The sequence below is a fragment of the Lissotriton helveticus genome, chromosome 11 (assembly GCF_964261635.1).
Source record: "Lissotriton helveticus chromosome 11, aLisHel1.1, whole genome shotgun sequence".
Lineage (NCBI taxonomy): Eukaryota > Metazoa > Chordata > Amphibia > Caudata > Salamandridae > Lissotriton > Lissotriton helveticus.
This window is the reverse complement of record NC_136072.1, coordinates 870,063,468-870,082,668: the sequence shown is the minus strand read 5'-3', so window position 1 is coordinate 870,082,668 and position 19,201 is coordinate 870,063,468.

Below are 19,201 nucleotides of genomic sequence, written 5' to 3'. Positions count from 1 at the left end.
TAGCACCAGCTGATGACATTGACCAATTTAATTTTGCCTATTCAATAGGACATTGTCTGATGTATCTCCTCCTTCCACGTCTGCAACTAAAAATGTGACCACTGGCACAGATTATTAGTGTCATGTATGATTTGATATGTTTCTGACATAATGCCAACCATTTGTTGTTACAATGGAATAGAGATGGTATATGAGAACACATTTGTATTTATGTTTTGGTGAGACATGGTTGTGATCCTGAGCTAAACATTGTGTACATGCAACATATCCATGCTTCCAGAAGTTGATATTTTTGCCATTTTAAAGTACAGATGGGAGTCCATGTATACATTGCTAGATGTGATATATACTACAACAAGCAATATATTTCAGACTAGAAAATGTATTGAAGTGAGCAAGGAGAAAAGAAACAATATTAAACCCAAACAGGAAAACTGAAAAGTGAAGAAGTCAGCCATGGTGAATGAAACCATACTTGTACATGACAAATTGTTTGGGGTTCAATGTCCAAAAGACTACTTCCATCAGAAAGGCAAGAATGAACTTAGTTTCAAGGGTTCTTGCTTCTGATGGTGGCGGTCTTACCATTCGCACCACCTGGCCTGATGATGTTGGACCACAGAAAGAGGTGGATTATTCGGGAAACACCCTGAGCAGGTGTGTGTGAATGTCATGAAGCACCCCAATTAGGGAGCCCATGTTTGAGTGATGGGACTGTATCTCATGATGTATGTCCATCTGCAGAAGCTTCATCTCTCGTAATTCAGTAAGGACATGGCCCATCATGCCTTGGGACTCATGATATGGTCCCAAGATGAGGTCAATGGTGGCCTGGGGGTGAATAGGCGGAGTGGCCTCACTCTGCCAGCCCACAGTTACTCTCCCATGAGCCCTACTATCATGACCCTGCGCCTTTAGCCTAGGGTGCCCTTTCACACTGGCTCTCTGTAGCTGGGATGGATATTGTCAAATCAAGTTCCAGGACTGGGGTGCACACAATGGCTAGTACTTTCCTAGGTACACAAGTTGTTGAAATTGAGGTTGGCTGAGTGTGTTGCAGCTGGGGTGGGAGGTGTTGTTGTGAGCTGAGTGAAACTCACTGTTGCCACCTGTCCAGGTTGACCAGATGGACCAGCACTTTCATCTTCATCCAGATCACCAGGAGTGTTATCAATACTGAAGGTTTGGTCCTGGTGGGAGTGAGTATCTCTTCTGTGGCCAAGCACTGGGGAGGCACTCTGCCAGATATGCCTGAGGTAAAATAGAGAACATTGTTATGGGTAGAAGTGTGGTATTTACATTCAAATCCTTTGTAAAACAGTAAGTAGAAACCTTGGAAAAACAAAATAGGTAGAGATTAGAACTATGATATATTTCAGTGGTATTAAACTTGCTAACAACGCAATAAATACATGTTGTAGAACTAAGGAGGTCGTTAGGTGTCATGAGATGTTTCCTTTTAGATTAAGCAATAAACATTCCAGCCAATACAGTGGAGAGTTGACATGTGGATCTAACCATTCCAAGACCTAGATGTGTTTAAAGCAGGCAATCACACAACTTGGTTGTATATTTATCATTAGTCACCATGTGGGCAGTGCAGAGTCAATGGGTAATCTGCAATTCCAATCAGCTGAGTTAACTTTATGCCTTAACATTATTGAGTGATACACTTGGTATGGTGTCACTTATTCCATGAATTATTTTAGTTGAGGAGACCAGGACAACATAATGCAAAGTAGGTAGTAATGTCTCTGAGTAGAGTATTATATGTAGATTGCTCACACCATGAGAAATGAATTTTAGTTGTAATATGTCAGACAAGTGAGAATGGGCAAAATCACAATTTCATCTTGCTTTGAATTACAGAAACAGGGCCTCATGGTAGTTGTGTCTTTCAATCTCTACTTGGCAATACTTGCAAAATGGATAGTGTAACATACGTGTTGAAAAAATGCAGTTGGAATGGAGCATACGTTTGGTCATTAACACATATCATGGGTCCTGGAATTACCTTTTTATAGACATACACTTAAAGGCACCATACCAATATGTGGCATGTAATGGAGATTGCTACATGTGATCTTATATGCAACAATACACATTAATACAGACAATCCAACATCTCTAATACTTTGAGGATTGCATGTGAAGAAACTAGGCACACAGCACACTGGCAAACACTGTGTTGAGAGCTAACTGGACATTAAGGTTTTGTGAATTTTAGTGAGGTGTAACTTATCAGACTCAACTCGCCCAGGTATTCGTGTCAAGCCTTCAGAATGTAGGATCTGCAAGACCTTCTCCTCCCAGGGAAGCGTTGCAATTGGGGTACTGGGAGGACCACCACCAGTTCTGTGGGCCTCAAGGTGTTACTTGAAGGCTAGGGAATGCACCTTCCCTCTAGATAATTCCACCTCTTCCTAGTTTCCTCCTGTGTGCGCAGGGTGAAAGCTACAGTATTCACTCTGTCTACTATTCTGGACCACATGTCCCTTTTGAAACTAATAGTAGTATGTTGGACTTTGGCTTCAAGAAATTGTGGCTCTAATATTATGATTTCATCCAGCCGGACAGACAACTCTGACTCTGAAAAAAGTGTTTTTATTTGCCTTGCCTTATCCCCAAGGTAAAGTCAGTAACAAAACAGCTAAAAATACACCAACGGCTGAAGGTGTGGTAAAAGGAATAGATAAAAAGCTGCCTGTTTTCTCTCACTAATATACTGCCTCAGAATTGCTGTGCTGTAAAAAACAGTGGTTCACTTTAAACCATTGGTCAGTATAAACAAGATGAAAAATTGACTAGGAAAATCTTATGACCGAAACAAACAGTAATTCCCCAGGGTAAGTATAAGAACAGGCAGATACTCAATATTATATAGTAATTCATTTATTTATTTAATTTGGTTAAAGCATATAGTATCTTTTGATTTTATAATACAAGATTCAGTGCTCACAATTGCATGAAAATAAAGCATGAATTGAAGAGTGAGAGGCACACGTACATCAGCAAAAACAAAAGACTGTTGTTTGAGTCCTTTTGTTAATTTTATTTAATGTATAAGAGGAGTCAAACGGGCAGATTTATGAAGGACTTGCGCCGCCGGTGCGTCACTTTTAACATGGGAAAAAGTGACGCACCGATGGCGCAAGTCCTTCATAAATAAGGCCCCAAATGTCTAAAGTCGATGACGTTTCAACTTCTAGTAATGGGAGGTTATCATTAGGACCAGGTGTGTAGGCAACAAGTATGTAGAAAAAAGGAGAACCTAAGACGAGGAAAGTGAATGCAGCTCTTCAAAACTATAACTTGTTCAATTATTGTTTATTTGCAAATGTTTTATATGAAGCACCGTTTTCAACTGGGGAAATGAAAGGTAGAGCTGTTGGCTACTGAAAATGAATTTGTTCTAAAGCAGAAAGCATATGCTAACAATTTGCATTTGTAAATAGGTTTGTGAATGGAACTGCTTTAAATAAATGATGATTTCATTATTTTGGAGTTAAGAATTACTTGGTTTATGGTTTTATTCCTATGCCCTCATTACGTAACAGTGTTTGTCAGCTTGTCAATGACGTAACAGCTAAACTTATTCCCAAAATCAAAAACTATTTTGGAAAGTACAAAGCTGTTAAGAAGTACATATTATACGTTTTGTATGGCACTGAGAAAAAGGAATGTAGCCAACCTAGGACCTTCTAGATATAAAATGCTATATGAGCTGCTTTATTAAACATATTTGCCAAGGGAACATTTTGATTTAGTAGCTTGCTGTTCCCAAACTGGAAAATTAATCCAGACGCATTTTGTCTTCAATGTAATCACTTTGGTGCTACATTACCTGCTAAAATATTTATGAGATATGAATTTTCGTTGCTCCATATTCCTGCTGCCCCTAAATCCCAGAGGTCAATCCTCTGTTAAGGCTTAACTGTTTTCTCACAGTACTACTATGTTTGTAAAATGATACAAGAACAAAAACCAATACCTATTGCACAATAATAAAGAATCATACTAATCTCATCAATCAGCAGTTTGCATGCAGACAGCACCCCTAACACATAAAAAAGTAAAGCAGATGTTTTTCTGTACCTGTATTGTAAATTAAAAATATTCTGGGTTGTACTGGAGAGCAGTGCACTGAATCAGACAGAAGCAACAGAAAGATATTTGTAAATAAATGTGAATAAAATGTATTAACTAAAGCAGCAATTATTTAGGGCCCGTTTACAAATGTAGAGGTCTCACCACCGTACAACTTCAGTGGTGTCCCAAGAATACCACTGGGTCGGCGGTCTCCCACGTGCTGTATTACGATGTATGCAGCCTGAACCACAGACTATGTTGACGGAGTTGTTCCCGCCTGTGGTGCGGTGGACTGCTATATTGCTGTTGGATACTCCTTTTCCGTCAGGGCTGCGGCTTCCCGCTAAGCCTATTATGTAAACACAGTTGTACTGATGGTCCCCTTGCAGTGGTTACCCGGCGGAGGTAGGCCATCGCAGTACTCTCAGCACAGCACCAGAACAATGGACATTGGATGGATACAAAAACAACACAGCTGATGTCCATTAGCCAGGTGGACACACCTGAAAATCACACCATAAAACAGACACTATTCCAGACCATGATCCTTTGTCTTTCCAATACAGCACAGCAAGACAGAGAGCAAACCTTGCTGGGTGAGATGAGCCAGCCCTATGTTTCCACATTACTTGCTTTTATTTTATTAATATTGTCACTCACTTTAATTTAATATCATATTACACCAAAAAAAATGAATGTCTTTTAGAGGCTGAGTTGTCGGTCATGGTTGATGAAATCATAAAAGTAGACATTCAATTGTTTAGAGCCCAAGTCCAACATACTCCTATAAATCGGAAGAGGAGACTGTGTGTGGTACAGAGTAGTCAACAGGGTAAATGCTGTAGGTACCACCCTGGGTACAAAAGGAGGAAATTAGGAAGAGGTGGAAAGACCTGAGGAGAAGGTGCACTCCCTGGCCTCCAAGCAACACCTGGAGGCCCAGAGGACTGGTGGTTGTCCTCTTAGTGTCCCATTACAACTGTTTACCTGGGAAGAGAAGGTCTTGAATAAATCACAAACAAATCTGGTGGTCATTACTGACAAAAAACAGGAAAGGAAGGAAAGAGAGCTAGAGGAAAGCTAAACTAGAGAATCATACGGACTAGCCAGATTTCCATCAACTGCCCAATGTGGCCAGTGTCATCATTTGAATATCTTTATTTGTCCCTTGACGCTCAACCCTCTTGATACAGAAGGGAGTGATAGGGTACAATGTCCGCATGGAACTCTGTAGCTTACCAAATCAAGTGACTGTATGATGGAGAATAAAGAGAAGAGAATGTGCAGTGCATGTGCTAGTGTGGTTAAAAAGGATATGGGGGAAAAAGAAAAGATCATTTATTCTAAATATCTCTCCCAGGCCTATTAAAAAATAGTTGCAGTGGCGACAAAAAACAAATAGGCCGCTGCTGTTAGATCAAAAATCGGTCGACTAGTTTCAGCCTCACGGGTCACTGACCCCGGCTTTCTTCAGGACCTTATTCAGCTACTGCAGCCATGCATCCAAAATTAAGTGCTGTTTTTAATTATATATTAGTCATATTACCTCCATATAGACAAGGTGAATTTGGCACACCTAAAAATGAAACAAACAAAAATGCAAATCACATGAGAGTCTAAATGTCTGCTCCACGGTGATTATTAATCAAAATATCTCTTTCCTCTCCCCATGTTCCTTTTGTCAAACATGTATTAAGAACGGGTGGATCCACTCACCTGCCCTATATGTGGTATTGGCCTCACAAGGTACACACTCAGGTATGTGAGACCCCGCCCTGAAAACAAGGTACAGTATGCCATATTAGGGTGACATTCCTTCATCCAGTATGTGTCTTATCTCTTTCGCTGTGCACATTACCAAAAGTAGCATTTTCTACATTACATGAGATTTTGTACAACCCTAGTTAAAATGATAGCACCCAAAAAGTATCAACACCCTACAGACATTAAACACTACCATTTAGTCTCACTATGTTTAACTCCATTGAGACCTAGCAGTATGGAGCCCACAGCTAGTTCCTGATTTTCTTACATGGAACATGGCCCGAATTCTAAGGGGCATTGTTATCAGAGAATAACATTTACATGGCTCTCTTACTGTGAATACCAAGAAATTTGAAAAATGTGCCCAGTGTGCACAGTTGCCTTTAACAACAATTGCCTTTAGTTGTCAGCTCGGTTAATCCATAGCACTGCCAATAACTGGTAAAAACCAGGAGTAAATACCAGCTTTAGACAGTGCAAGCGCTCTCGCTACCATGCGCATTGTCAAGCTCAGTACGATTATAAGATGAAAAAGAACTCAGCGGACGTGACAGTAAACGTCCCCCTAGAAGGCTTGACATGAATAGCTGTTGGAATGGAGTCTGACAAGTTACACCTCACTAATAGTAACAAGACTTCAATGTCCTGTTTTTCTCTCATCTCAGCTTTTGCTATTGTGTTGTCTAGGTACTTTCCTTAAATGCAATACTCAAAGTATCAGAGCTGTTTGATTCTCATTGTTAATGTGTATTGTTGAATATAAGATCACATGTGTCAATATCCTTCACATGCCATATGTTGCAATGGTGTCTGTAAATGTATTGCTATGAAAATAACATTCAAGGACCCATGACATGTGTGAATATGTGAATGTATGGTCCATACAAGCCACATTCTGCAAACAGGTATGTTACACAAGCCATTTTGAAAGTGTTGACAAGTACAGATTGAAATGACTACAACTATCATGAAGCCCCTTTTCTGTAACACTAAACAATATGCAATTGTGATTTTTCCCATTCACATTTGTCTGACAGATTACAACTGATGTTCGTTTCCCATGGAGTTAACTATTATGCAAGTGATGGTAAGTAGAGTTTGAAATGGCTGCAACTACCATGAGGCTATGTTTCTGTAACCCTAAACAAGATGTAATTGTGATTTTGCCCATTTACAATTGTCTGACAGATTACAACTGATAATACATTCTCATGGACTGAATAATCTACATGTAATGCTCTACTCAGAGACATGTCTGTGTACTTGGCTTTATTTTTTCCTGCCTTCCTCAACTAAAACTATTGATGGCAGGAATAACTCCATACCAAATATGTAGCTCAAATATTTGTAAGACATGAAGGTAACTCAGCTGAATAGAAGTGGCAGGTGTCCCATTTACTATGCATTGATCACATATTGACTAATGAGAATTATACAACCAAGTTGTGTGAAGGCCTATACTGTGCAGAACTCAGCCTTGGAATGGCACAATACATATGCTATTTCTACTCTGTGTTTGCTTGAATGTTTGTGAAATCTCATGTTTATTGCTTAATCCAAAAGGCAACCTCTCAGGACATCTAATGGTCGCCTTAATTCTACAACATTCAATGTCTGCAAATGTCTAGTGAACAAGTTCAATACTAATGAAATATATCACAATAGTAATCTTTATCTATTTTTCCCCTAGGTTTCTGCACACTGTGTCACCCATCATTTTGATGTATATACCATGCTTCATCTAATAACTCTGGGCCATATGTATCAAGCAAAATTGCATTCGCAAACGCCGAAATTCGCAGAATTTCGGCGTTTGCAAATACAATTTTGCCAAATGGTATGTATTAAGGCAAAATAAAGAATTGCAAAATTTGCGATTCCTTATTTTGTGATTCCATTTAAGGAATCACACATTTTGTGATTCCTTAAATGCAATGTAAAAAGCACCAAAAAAGTACAATTTGGCCTTAAGGAATCGCAAATTACCACCAACTTCAAGTTGGTGGTAATTTGCGATTTCTTTGAAAAATGCACTCTTTTGCATTTTTCAAATTGCAATGTGAAGCCCATGCATGCCCTTAGGGCATGTATGTGCGCCACATGTGCACCCATGCTTATTTCAGGGGTGCATCAGGGTGTCTTTTTGACACCCCTGCACCCTTGAAATTATTCTCAATTTGCGATTCTCAAATTGCGAATCATCAATCATCATCATCAAATTTGCTTTATTTGAGGTTAACTCATAAAAGCATTTACAATCATCGTTAAAACCTTTAAAAAACATTTGTGTTTAAAAATAAGGATAACAATTGTTAAAAATACATCAATTACATTGTAAAATAAAAATTTTCAGATAAAATACAGACACTCTGACAATACATTGTCTACAATCATCTGCCTAAAAACTTTTCTCTAATGGACCATGACCAACCAAGGTATTTAGCAGTGGCAATTACTATAGGCAGTGAAGAACTAGTATGTATAATTCTTAGGGCTACCATACTGCTAGTCGTACCTAAGTTCTTACATATAGGGGTAAGCCAAATACGTCTGGGCTCTGCATAGATCTTACATGCAAATAAAAAGTGGCCAACTGTTTCATCATGCACTCCACAAGATGGGCAATTACTAATCAATGGGCCACCCCACCTGCCTGTCAGAGATCTAAGGGGAAGAGCACCCGCTCTGATCTGGAAAAACAACTTCCTGTCCCTCGGGCTGGTGATAACATCCCAGTAAAGTTCGAGGTTGGGAAGGAACTTCGCTTCCAGGAATCTTCCAGCCATAGTCTCTGGGCTAGTTTCGTTCCAGGTTCGTTCGGCCACCCTTTCCCAGTAGATCTCTTTGAGGGTTGTCTTTGTTGGAAATGAGGCTCCCTCTTGGTTCCCCCATAACGTGTGGAGGCCGAGGGCACCGGCTATTTGTTTGTGTCTTATAGTTGCAATGTCTATATGTTTGGACCATCTTAAGTCATTTGATATGTGGATTCCCAAGTATGTAAGGTCATTAACAACCTCTAAATGACGCCCATTCATAGCAATGTGGGATCTACAGCCACAACAAGGATTAAAAACACCAGTTTTTTCTTTTGGCCACATTGATTTCTAGTCCATGATCCTCTCAGAATTGGTCAAAGATGGATAGGGCGTGCTGTAGTCCACTCGGGGTCTTAGATAAAATCAGAGTGTCATCTGCAAACATTAAAATCGGTATCTTGGTACCAGCCAATGTTGGGGCGTCCACATTTTCAGACAACATACGGGCAACAACACCATTAATATACAGCTTGAACAGTGTGGGGGCCATCAAGCAACCTTGACGTACCCCCCGCTCAACAGGGAAATCTGAGGTGACCATACCATGCCCTCCCCACTGGATCCTCGCAAAGTTTGCCTCATGGAGCCTCATTAATAATGTCAAGAGATCTTCTGGTAGGTCCAGGTTCTTCAGCACTTGCCGCAGCTTAGACCTTGGGACTAGGTCAAAGGCAGCCCGCAAATCAACAAAATCCGCATACAGGCTGCTCTTGCCCAGTAACACAGTCTTCCACTGCAATAGAGTGAAGCGGAAGACCTGGTCCATCGTGCTGATAGATTTTCGAAATCCTGCCTGAAATGGCGGCAGAGCGTTGTTCTCATCGGCCCAATCCAAGAATCTATTAACAACCACCCTACCGATCACCTTTTGGATGGTGTCAATTAGGCTTAAAGGCCTATAATTTCCTGGTTGGGATCTGTCCCCTTTCTTAAAAACAGGAATAATAACTGCACATTGCCATGACGCTGGTATGTTTGCGCCCTGGGCAACCGCGTTGAGAAGAAGAAGAATATATTTACTCCAGCGCTCTTTGTCATTGGTAAAAAGATCCGCCGGCACCCCATCTAGTCCCGGAGCTCTACCATTAGACACTATGCTCAGGGCCAACATAACCTCACTGTTACTAAATAAGTTGTCTTTATAATAGAAAGGCCTGTAGCCAACCATCAAGTTATGGGGCTGAGTATCTGCATACTGAGGCCTAATTAATTGATCCAGTCCTCCTGAGAAACGTTATTGTTAGGTAGCTCCGATGCACCCCCCTTACCCCATTTTACAATATTCCAGAATAGCCTAGAATCTTTTTTATCACTAGCCTCCTTTAGCTCTTGCCAGTGGAGCTCGTCCCATAATTTCTTCGCATTTGCTATGCTTTTTTTATACTCTATTCTAGCAAGGCGAATAGACGCCAAATCCCTCTCCTTGATCGCAGCTCCTAAAGCTAATCTGGAGTTCCTGCACTCGATATTGTACCAATTGGCCGGTTTAAGATTTCTCACACTACCTCTCTTTGCAGGTTTCTGGAAATGATCCCTGATAAATGAAAAGAGAGTTTCATGAATTTTAGTTGCTTTATCGCTGCCTGGGTCAGGTGGGTTTGCTTGCTCAAGGGATGTTACTGCTTCGTCAACTTGAACGTTAATACTATCTATGGCCTGCTGGTTAACCTTGACATATACCCATTTTAACCGGCGCATGTCATTAGTTGGAACAGTCAAAGGGGCATTATCTGCCTCATGTGTCATAACCACACTAGTTCGAACCCACCATTTGTGTTCAACACACAGCGGATTGTGGTTGCTTTCTATTCTAGGTTTTACCTCCATATAAACCACTTGACCCCAGAGCTTCAGACTTCATAAGACGTATTCTATTCTGCTCCTATGCCGCCCGTTATCAAAGGTATTTGCCCGTGCCTTATCACTCAAGGTCTTCCATTTAATGCCCTCAGGCAACTTTCGTAGCATATTGCATTTAAAGAGATGATATCCTCAGTCCAACGAGTGACAGGTTTCAGGAATAATTTAGGGACGCCACATTGCCTGTCCTCCTCATCTCCAGCCCAGTCATGTTGGATAGCCAAAGGTTCAAAGGTTCTGTTTAGATCACCCGCTATCACAACATCTTTACCCAGAGAGTGGGTTTCAAGGAGGGAGCCCAAAGCCGCACAAACTTCTGACCTCCCTCTTCGGTTGCCCCTGGCATAAACATTATAGATATCAAGCCAACCGAAAGGGCCCAAATCGACTCTGATAAGTTAGATGTCTCTGTTTCTGGTGTCAACTACCTTGATAGTGAGTGATAAACACTGTCGAACCCAAAAAGTGAGGCCACCCATGGGTCGCCCCTTAGGGCCCTTTGATGCTGGGATCTAGTAGTTCAAGTAGCCCTTGGAAAAAGAAGGTTCACAGAGCCAGGTCTCCTGGAAAATGCACACATCAAAGGTGTTTACAAAGCTTTTCCAGTCCTGCGATTCCTGCTTAGAGCCTAACCCGGCTATATTCCATGAGACTAGCTTGCCTATGTCAGCCCCAGTATCCTCAGATGTTCCATTAAAAAAGGTACAGTAGGAGTATCAAACGACCCCTGCTCACCTTCACACACAGATCCTAAGTTTGAATCAATTGTAGGAATCTCCCCATGGTTTGCACCTAACTTTAAATTAGGTTTCGGAGGATGATCAGCATTGTGGTCTGTCGTACCCACCATTTTTGATGCCCCCTGGTTTACTCACCGTTCATAATCTCCCAGTTGTCCTCAGTTTCTGTAGTTGGATTTATTGGATGTCGATCATTGCTGTCCAATCCTGAGCAATTTCTCTTGCATACTCTACCCATAGCTCTAGAGGTTTGCTCTTGCAGCTGGTGGCAGGATTTTCTTAACTGGATCATGGATTGTACAGGGGCACTGGTTCTAAATTCTAGGGCAAAGAGATTTTCAGCAAGAGATGCGTATTTCATGGTAAGCTCTATAGAATCAAATTTATAATTTGGGGCGCTAATCCTTTTCGCTTCCAGAATGTCTTCCCTTATCACTGAGCGACAGCCTCTGACATGCCGCAACCAGTGGATAGCTTTATTTGTTAGGGAGTCAGGATACTCTATATTAACATTTAACAGTTTGGGAATGTTGGTCATATATATTTTGTTACGAGAGTGGCCTTTATTAGCATAACTAATCCCTTTTTTCCCCTGGGTACTGGCGCCTGGTACTGGGTCCTGCTCAAGAACTCTGGGTATTATAGTAGATCCTCCTGGCATAATTCCAGGCTTCTGTTGAGTTTCAAGGGCATTCCCTGTTGCTCTAGGGCAATGAGATATAGGTCCTTCTTTGATGCTTTTTTTGTAGTAGGTCCAATCTTACTTGGGTCGGCAGCGTGCGATGCTATTAGATCACTACACTTGTCCCTGATTGGCGCTTGATGAACCTTACGTTTTAAGGGGGAGGAATCTTGCAGACTTATTGTCGAATTTGATTGAATTTTTCTTCCTCCCTCACACTTGCCCCTAACTAAAATGGTAAGTTTCTTTACTAAAGACTTTAGTGAATCTATTTCGTGACGAAGAAGTATTACAAGGTTTGTTAGATTGGTGACTTCCTCTTTGACTGCTGCGCCCCTGCTGCTGTTGGAATTAAGCGCAGCGTCCAAATTGGCTATCTGGTCCCCCGCGGGGGCAGAACCTATGTCTAACAACAATTTAGGAAGAAGAACAAGGAGAACCCTACTCACATAGGAACCAGGGCATTAAATTATATCAAAGAACAACGGCTCCTGTGGTATGATACTATAATATATAATTCAGTGTTTAGCTTAATAGCAATTTCAAAAAAACCGAAGGGCTATCGGGGATGTCAAAAAAAGGTTACACCAACAATTTGAGAGACTTCTCAATACTGTTTATATACTTCAAAACATAAACTGCAAAATTACACAAATATATTCAGCTTGTCACATATTTATGTGAACACGAGAAAGGAAAAGTGCACAGTGTCCCAAGTGTACATGTGAAACCAAAAAATAAATATACAAACAACATACATTAAGGGGTCGATTCCGATTCGGGAAAAAAACCGTCCGTACGATTTGTATCTGGAGCCCTCTCCGTACGAATCGTACCCGTCCGTCTGAGTCGCGAAGTACGATCCGTATTCCGTGAATCCTTCCGAATCGTCGCGATCCGTACGTATTGCAAGGCTGAAACCGTGACCCTTACGACTCGTACACATACCATACGACTCATACACATGCCGTACGACCAGTCGAGTACGATCCGGACCGGGGTATGAGGACGCGATTCGTACGGTCCACGTCAGGTAAGAGCAAGACGGAAAAGCACACAAACACATACACACTGTACGGTCCGTACCCCCATAATCGCAGGGGTACGCCCCGTACCCCCGCGATCATGAGGTTGTATGAGCCGTACCCCCATTGTACGATTGGTGTACGAGCCGTACCCCCATTGTACGATCGGTGTACGAGCCGTACCCCCATTGTACGATCGGTGTACGAGCCGTACCCCCATTGTACGATCGGTGTACAAGCCGTACCCCATGTACGATCAGGGTATGAGCCGTACCCCCATTGTACGATCAGTGTACGAGCCGTACCCCATGTGCGATCGGTGTACGAGCCATACACCCATCTACAATGGGGGTACGGCTCGTACACCAATCGTACAATGCGGGTACGGCTCGTAAACTGATCGTACAATGGGGGTATGACTCGTACACCCCATGATCGCAGGGGTACCCCTGCGATCATGGGGGGTACGCACCGTACCCGGGGGGGGGGGTTCCGTACCTGTTTCGGCGCGAACTCTGCTTTTACGGCTGTTTTCAGCTCCCATAGAAAAAGGGTTGTACGGTGTGTACCTAACACGTATCGTACTTGCTGGGTCGTAAAAACCAGCCGCGAACCGTACAGATGTCGCGTACAGCGGGTTCCAAGGGAGAGTCGTACGGTGTCTTGTACGACTCGTACGGAGTACGGCTCCTGGTACGAATCGTACTTCGTCGTACGTACGGGACGTTTACAGGTACGATTCGTACGGGGAAAAAACGCTCCGTACGACGATTCGGAGCGCTTTTTACCGGATCGGAATCGACCCCTAAGTGTAAGCACAGTGGTTTCTCATAGAATACCAATTTAGAAGGAAAATGACCAAAATATTAATAATGAGTTGTTTATAGTGTCTATACAAAATCCTAGGCACTAATTATTGGATCAATTCCTTGTGGCGTCAACGGCGTTTCAACCCTCAGTAATACAGGTCTCGTCAGGACAAGACAATGGGGGACATCTACAATTAAAAAGGACGGAGTGGGAGGGAGTACGATATGTGACATTTTTTATATATATATATATATACTATGTATATGGACAAAGGACCAAGATACCTGAATAATAACTTGTTCTCACACCACGCGTGATAGAGAATTGAGAATGACTTACAGGTAGCCCAGCCGGGTACTGTTGTCATACATAGAAAAATTGAAAAGTAAAAATTAAATTAGAAAACAAATTGGCTCATTTCAACTCTGGCACTTAATGTACAAAGACGGACTTGGCAGGTAAGGTACTCACCACTGTAGTGGTCAGAGAGTCAAAGGTGCAATGCTCGTGATTGTTGATGTTTTCAATATGTACAGAACAATTGCTGTGGCGGACACAATTTAAGGGGGTACGTTACTCATAATTGTGTGCACATGCATCCGAAGTCCAAAGCTAATATAGTAACTAGATTATGTGACAAGATTTACCTTAAAGAATGGGGGTGGCGCCTGGTAGCGCACAGTACGCCCACGTCATGGTTTAGCTTAACAGGGATAAGTCGGATATTATTGACAGGACGATGCCTGTAGAAGAAAAGATAATGCGGAATTTGCATTGTTAGTACCTTAGCCGTCTGGGCGTCAGCCACGATATCAAAAAATGGCTATGGGGTACGAATTTTTACCTGAGACGATAAATACGCCGCTTAATAGCTTTCCGCAATCACTCTCTGCTGGTCAGTACGCAGCAGACTGCCTGCTCTTCCGGTTAAGAACATTGGCAGACCTGACGAGGAGAGTTACAGAAACTCGAACCTCGTAAGAACCACCAGTAAATTGCCGAGTGAGTGAGCATGAGTCACTCCTGTTGCCCGCTCCATGTGACACCGTCAATTAATACGGAAGCCATATGGGAATAAGTAAGAAATGCTTTGGTAATCGGAGACTCAATTTGGGATAACTTCATTACAGAACTTGTAGAATTACACATTCCGAGTGTCTTAAAACCTTCAAAATCGGTGTTATATTTACAATTCCATTATTCATAATAAATGAAAACAAACAACGAAAATAACAGTACAAGGTAATGCATCAACTCTGATTAAAACAACAATGCCCTTTTAGGGTACATATATTGAAGTGCCTCATTAACCTGCATATCTATGGCAATTGTGAATGGTACCAAGTAGGACAATTGTCGGAGAGCCCAATATTTACACTCACAATATATGATTATGGCATAATTGCCATAATCATATAATTCTGTACCCCTTGTATGCACGTATAAGCAGTAATTCTGGTTTAATCAGTTAATGCGGAACTATATGCCACAGTTATTGTTTCACATTTCCTTATACATTATGAACTGCATGATTGTGAGTGTAAATATTGGGCTACTATGCCTGATAATATTATACAGCTATTGGTGGTGACCACAGATTACCCAATATCATACAGTCTAGCTACTTACAGCTGGTCTCGCCTGGGTTGCACTCAGTTCTCGTGTATGATGCAGGGTCTGGGTAGCAAATGTTAAAGATGTAGCTCTGCCCTGCTTCGGTCTGCCCCGGACGGCCACAGACGGCCCGCCCTTTGCCTGGGCTTCTCCCGGGCAGCTCCCGCGTGCGACTCGCGATGCGAGAGGTGTTCCCGCCTCTTCAAGCGCCTCCGGGCGCGCTGTTGGCGTGGACAGTGTGTGCCGCCCCGGGGCTTCTGGGAAATGTAGTTCCTTGCTTGGGACTACGGCCGTTGCCCTCACGGCACTGATGGTTTTGCCGCTATTCCTGCCGTTCCCCTCACGGCGTTCGCGTTGATTGTGGAGCCAATGCCCCCGTGGTCTGTTGTCTTGGTCCTTGTTGAACCCCCACAGAGCTCGCGGTGCTCCCGCCTCTTCAAGCGCCTCCGGGCGCGCTGGTGGCGTGGAGAGTGTGCGCCGCCCCCGGGGCTTCTGGGAAATGTAGTTCCCTGCTTGGGACTACGGCCGTTGCACTCACGGCACTGCTGGTTTTGCGAATCGCAAATATAGAATAACTTCCCGTTCATTCCTATGGGCCTCCTGGCCAATAGAAATGAATGGGAAAGTATTCCTTAATTGCGATTCGCAATTTGCGAATCGCAATTCAGGAATATGTAGGATTCGCAAAATGTATTTCAAATACATAGTATGCATAGCATTTTGCGAATCTCTAATAGCGAATCGCAAAAATCGCTATTTGAGAATCGCAAAATTACTTCTTGATACATAAGGCCCAATGTTCTCTATTTCACAAAAGGTCAATCTGGCACAGCACCTGGCCAGTGCTTGGCCAGCTAAGAGACTCCCACTCCACCCCCGGATCAAGCCCTTAGTGATGACAACACTTCTGGAGATGTGAATGTGGATGATATTGCTGGTCCATCTGGTCAGCCTGGCCAGATGGCAACAGTGAGTCTCACTATGCCCTCACCAACATCTCCCACCCCAGCAGCAACACCTCAACCAACCCCTGTCCCCCCAACCAGTCCTGGATTCTTTGGATGCAATCACCACTGCAACTAAAGAGGGCTCAGGACCCAGTGAGAGAGGGCACCCTAGATCAAAGGCACATGCTTATAGGGGTAATGGTCATGGAAGTGTTTCTGTCGGCCCACTGAGTAAGGCCACTGGGGCCACACACATCCAGGCCACCATAGATCAAGTCTTGAGAGTTTATCATGAGTCCCAAGATGTGATGGAACAGGTATTGATGGAAATCCGGTAGATGAAGCAGCTGCAAAGGGACATACACCAGGAGCTGGCCACTCCGAACACCAACATGGGCTCCATATTAGGGGGCTGTAGGACATAAACACAACCCAGTGCAGGGGTCTCCCACCATAGCTACTTCTTTCTATGGTCCAACTACCTCTGGCCCATGTACATCTGAGGAACCACAGGAAGGGAGGGTCTGCCAGAGTAAGACACGCCTGCAGACACCCCAGTCTCTACAGCAGTGGATCCACCCACGTTCGCAAGTGGGGACATCCTTGCTTAAATCTAGGAGGTGTGACCACCGCCATTAAGAAAACTCAACCTTATTTTCCTCCAGTGTGTATACCACATTCACTTTGTGTACTATTTCTGGACACATTTACCTTTCTGATGGGATTAGAATTTAGACTTTAGACTTCAAACAATTTGACATCTACAAATATGGATTAATTCGCCATGACTGACTACTTCACAGTTTGTTTATGTTTGGTTTTGCATAATGTATATTTTCTCCTTTACCAGTTCAATAAAAACACTACTCAGAAACTCAAAGTCTGCTGTAGTATATCTCACATCTAATGATATAGATATATGTACTCTCATCTGAACCTTACAATGGGGAAAAACTACTTGTGTAACTATCAATATGTTGCGTGAATACATTTTTTATCTCAGAATCACAACCATGTTACACCAACACCTGCATACAAGTGTATTGTCTCATAACATTTTTATTCCATTGGCCCAACAATAGCCTGGCATTATGTTAGAAACATAGCAATTCATACATGACTCAAATATTGCATGTCAGTGATCTAATTTTCAGGTGCAGACCTTCAAAACAAGGAATGAGGGGATACTTCAAATAATGTCCTATTGAGTAGGCAAAATAACATTAGTCTGCGTCATCAGCGCCATATTGCCTACCTCACAAATGAAATGCCACATCACTAACACCAATAAACAGACACATGCCAGTAAAACATTTGTTGACCACAGGATCATCCAATCCAGTGTAGCCACATCTGGTGGAGTGTCAGAAACACATGTCAGTGGTGGTCCACATGCACTTTGGCCTACATTGAGGAGACACCTTAACAGTTAAACAATCAGGATTTAGCCAATGTCCTAGCTCTAGGACACCCCCGCGCCGCACGGCCACCAGCTGCTGTGTGCGTGTTCCCTGCCTGCTGCCTCGTTAGCCGAGCTCCGCCGCGTGGCCACGCCCCCTGCCTTCTTGCAGCGTGGTCCGCGACCTGCCCCCGTCGTTTTGCTGTGATTACTGTTTGCTGTTATTGTTGCCTGTCTCCCTGTAATTTGGTGATTTTTTCCTTCTGTTTTGCCTGTTGCGCCAGCCCCTTCGTCCCCCCTCCCCGCTCCCCGCTTCCCGCCACCGCCGCTAACCCCGCCCCTTTTGCCTTCTGTACCCTCCCCGCTCCCGCCTCCCAGCTGCTCCGCCCCCCAGCGCACTTCGCCATATATGGCGACCGTGCGAACGCGCAGCGTTGACGCGCAGCGGGCGCGCCGATTGTGCGCCGAAGGCGCGCCAAAGGTAAGCCCGTCTGCGCCGTCCGCGCCTGGACCGCGCCCAGTGCCAGGACCCCTGGCCCCCACCGACGGAAGCCGACCCGACGAACCTACAACGCCGCCGACCTCATCGCACTCAACACTGGTGGCATCCCGGGATGCCACCGAGCCACCCCGAAGCACACCCACGGACCCTTCAGCTGCCACGCCTGCAAATTCACCTGCATCCGGAACTACCCTGCACCAGCACTCACCAAGCCGAACACCAGCAACAACCACCTGAAGTGCATCCTGCTCAACACCCGCTTCGTCCACAGACACGCCGTCGAACTTTGGAACCTCCTCGACACCACAGCCCCTGACGTCGCCTTCCTCACGGAGACCTGGATGAACGCCTCCTCAGCGCCCGACATCGCCATCGCCATCCCAGAGGGCTACAAGATCACCCGGAGGGACCGCACCGCCAACCAGATGGGAGGAGGCATCGCCATCATCCACAGGGACACCATCCGCATCATGACCAACACCGACGACACACTAACCACCGCCGAACACCTGCACTTCCAGATCCACACCGACCCGAAGACCACCCTCAGAGGCACCCTGATCTACCGACCCCCGGGTCCACGCACACGATTCAGCGAGGACATCGCCGACTTCATCAGCCCACACGCCCTCCCCTCCGCCGACTACATCCTCCTGGGGGACCTCAACTTCCACCTGGAGAACAACAGCGACCGCAGCACCAGCACCCTGCTCGACAACCTGGCCAACCTCGGACTCAAGCAGCTGGTATCCACCCCCACCCACCTCGCCGGACACACACTCGACGCCGTCTTCTCATCCAGCAAAGACATCGCCTTCAGCCACGCAACAGGACTCCACTGGACGGACCACAGCTGCGTCCACTTCACCTTCAAAAGAACGACGATCCACCACCACCAGCAACAGGTTGCCCGAAGAAGCTGGAACAAGATCACAGCCGACCAGCTCGCCGCC